Consider the following 3,715-nt stretch of genomic DNA (forward strand, 5'->3'; position numbering starts at 1 on the left):
CTCTCCGACCCCCTCCCCCCGCACAGGAAGTGTCCGTCCGCGGCCAGTTCCCCCCGCTGGCTAGCGCCGCGGCCTCTCTAGGAGCGGCTGGAGGTGGAAACTCGTTGGCATTAACCCTGGGCTGGATGGCCCCGGCGTTAGGGCGAGGGGAAACGCAGCGTGCTGGAGCCAGCGGAAGGGGCTAGGGCAGTTGTGTGCCTATATCCTGGGTCTTCGTCTGTCCACGGGCCTGTCTGTCGATCTCCCGAGCCCTGTGTCCCTCAGTGCGTGTGGCCAAGGGCGAGGCGACAAGCGAGACCAAGGTCAGCGAGAAGGAGCGACGCTTCCCGGCGCCAGCGGGGGCGGTGTCTAACTCCCCTCCCCTCCCAGGCCTTCGGGTCAGCTCCGGCCGCACCTCGGAATCCTAGACGGACTCCCCTTTGACCTCATCGCGGCTCTTGAGCCTGGGACTCCCTCGTCGAACTCCGGGTCCCCACACCAGCGCGCCCACCCTCACTCCTCTTCGGCCCCCTCCCCATTCTTCCTAATCCACCCCTCTCCCCTACTGGGAAGGCTAGGATCGTTGCCAAGGAGACAGCCCCGCCTCCGGCTTCCAGAAGCACCTCCCCTAACTTCCCAGAGAGCTCAACGATTGGTCAATGTGGCTAGTGCATTCGTCGCCCCTCCTCCTCCGACTTCGGTGGCTGCCTGGCGTTAATGGTCGCCAGGGAACCAGAGGCATCTTTATGATTGGCTGAAGGCACCCAGGCCGGTTGCACCTCTGTCCGCCAGAATTGCCCGGGGGAGTGAGTGGGAGGGAGATGCCCGGCGCCTCGGCCCGTGCTTTCAAAACTTTTCCACCCCCATTTGCCCTCAATTATGTTTTATCTTTTTGAGGAATGAAAGCCAAGGGATGTGAGGATAGATACACTTCCTTACCCTCTCTCCCTGCAGTCCTTTCTCAGCAGTTTCCTTCTTCCCACAGGTTCTAAGTGCTGAAGGAACCAGTCCAGAGATCCTCCTGAAGAGAGGAAGCCTCTTTCTTTTTCATTACCCTGTCTCTTCCCTTTACTTTCCTCAAAGCCTGAATTTAACTCAATCCCTGGGAACCTTAGTCCCTGGTTCCTGAATTTTCTCACAGGGAAGCAGGATTTCTTGCAGGGGAGGATGACAATGAAGAGTTCAGGAAGAGAATTGACAGACAGAACCACAGGACCTTTTAAGTGATCTAAGAACTTTCTAGTCCTATCTGGTTTGACTGGATGTTTGTGGAGGAAGAGAACCTGAGAATACTGCCCCAGGTGTATCTTTGAATGCAGAAGAAAGTGACCCTGAAAAGACAACTTAATATCATCCAATCTTGTCCTTTTTCTGCCCTTCTTGCTGAAACAAGTTAGGTAACATTCTTGACAATTAAGGAGCCAAATTATCCTGTGTGAATGTTACAGTGGCCATGGATTGTGTGTTTTCTTGCCTAACCGAACAAATAAAGGTAAGAAACTTGTTGGGAAGAAAGATGGCATCTTCCAATATTCCTGAAAAGAGATGAGAACAATTATTTAGATAATACCAAGTGGTAATGATAAATTCCTTCTTAAGATTGGGAGCCATCTTGCACAAAGGCATGAAAAGCTAATTTCGGCTTTACTATAAATTACTGCGATTTCTAAACTTGCTTGGAATGCCTGCCCGTTCCTTGAACTCACCGGAGCCTGGCTTTCCCTGACCAGATAACAACTCTCTCTGAAGCTCTAATGGCCCCCATAAATTCTGATGTTGGGGCCAGCTAAAATATTAACTAGCCTTTGTGTTATGCTTGTCAAAATTTTGTTATTTGTAAGTTCTCAAACCCCCCTTTGTGTAACTTTCTGTGTTATAAAGCTGTGCTCCTTAGAAAGCTGCGGGGCTATCTTCTGTTCCCACGGTTTTTGGGAGAGACAGCCTGGCCAGTCAAAAATTATAAGCTTGCTTTAATTTTATTTAAATTAGAGTCGGTGGTCCTTTCTTTGCATCATGGTCTAACAATAAAAGACTGGAGAGAGGGCTGGGGTTGTAGCTCAGTGGCAGTGTGCTTGCCTTGCATGTGTGAGGCCCTGGGTTCGATCCTCAGCACCACATAAAAATAAAGATATTGTGTCTTTCTATAACTTAAAATTTAAAAAAAAAAAGACTAGAGAGAGAGACTTACAAATAGAATTACAGATCTTTCCACAGTGAAGTTGAGGCACCTTTCTGCCCTCCAGGGAAACAGCTACCAGTTCTATGCTTCTGTCCTATCACAATATCTGTTTGTTCTAAAATCTTTGCTAAGAGTGATATGTGTGGTGCATCACTAGAGAGCCCACATAGCCAGAACACCCTACAAAGTGCACTGATTGTGGGAAGAGCTATACATGAGGCCACCTCTTGTCCCCAAAGCATGAACACAGGTAAGAAACAAAAGTTTCCTTTACAACTTTTCTCTGACTTCTAACTTGTTTATTCACCAGAAGATTCACAGAAGAGCAACCAAATTCTACAAAATGTGTGGCAGGTCCTCCAGCCACAGCTCTGACACAGTCCATTGCCTGCATTCTTCTTATCATGAGTCACAAACCCAAAGTGTGGCAGAAGTCAGGCCAGGACTTCCAGCTGCTCTGGCACCAGCATTTCCACAGGGAAATTCAGCCACCTTTGTCCCTAGAGGAAAAGAGTGGCTGACTTCCAGTTCACCTCCCCCAACACTGGGTCCTGTCTATGCAAAGGGCCTTCAACGGATATCCAGCCTCCACTTGCCACACACCCACAGAGTGAGAAGCTCTAGCAGATGGTGCAGTCCCCTCTGATAAGTAAGGGTTTCAACTTCATTGCAAGTCAGAAAACTTAGGAGTCCACTGGACTTGTTCTACTACTGTGTCCATAGTGAGGAACCCTGTGCATGTCCTGAGCTGAGTGGCCACCTTGTCCACTCAGTGTAAAGGAGCCTGGGGCAGAACCATTCAGTTTAGGGACAAAGTATTGGACAACATTTCAGGGCCCATGCTAGAAAGAGCTTCTCAATGTGTGAAGGACTTCTGCATGAACTGTCTCTTCCTGCAAGCAAAAGACAAGTCCTCTAAAAGGCCTCTGTCAGGCATGAGAAGAGATGCCCCAATATAGTCAACATGATTTGAGGTGCCCAGGAGAGACCAGCTAAGGACCGGAAAAATGAAATGTGCTCTTTGTACCAGGGCAGGTCATCCCCTGGCCTGACACATTTGGGACAGACCCTGGAACCAGCCACTATTCTTGCAAAACTAAGAACAGTGAAGGGCTTGGGATGCAGTTGATGGTAGGGTGCTCACTTAGCATATACGAAATTCCTTTTAAGTGATCTAAGAACTCTCCAGTCCTGTCTGGCTGAGAGGAAGAGAATCCAAGAATACTGCCCCAGGTATAGTTTTGAATGCTGAAGAAAGTGACCCTGGAAAGACAACTTCAATCTCCAGCACTACCTCAAAAAAAAAAAAAAAAAAAAAAAAAGAGTAATTGGAAAATGACCTTTTGTTCAGAGGAGTAGTTCTTTGAACTTTAGCAGGCATAAAATTCCATCCCTGGAGATTCCGATTCAATAGGCTAGAGGTAAAGCCCAGAGCCAGGGAGCTTGCTACATTTTTAAAAAGGCATCCCATGTGATAATTGTGAGAGAGATCCCTTATTTTGGAAATATAATCGGCCCTCTGTATCTGTGGGTTCTGCATTCACTAATTCGACCAAA

The 3,715-nt window shown here is 48.3% G+C and overlaps 1 long non-coding RNA gene across 1 annotated transcript; it reads left to right on the plus strand.

Moving 5' to 3' along the window:
• Positions 1 to 6: 6 nt before the first annotated feature.
• Positions 7 to 3,715, plus strand: LOC125612371. Its single transcript, XR_007342727.1, has 2 exons — positions 7 to 302; positions 965 to 3,715. It is a non-coding gene; the product is annotated as an uncharacterized LOC125612371 (long non-coding RNA).

Source organism: Marmota marmota, unplaced genomic scaffold, assembly GCF_001458135.2.
Source record: "Marmota marmota marmota unplaced genomic scaffold, marMar, whole genome shotgun sequence".
Classification (NCBI taxonomy): Eukaryota; Metazoa; Chordata; class Mammalia; order Rodentia; family Sciuridae; genus Marmota; species Marmota marmota.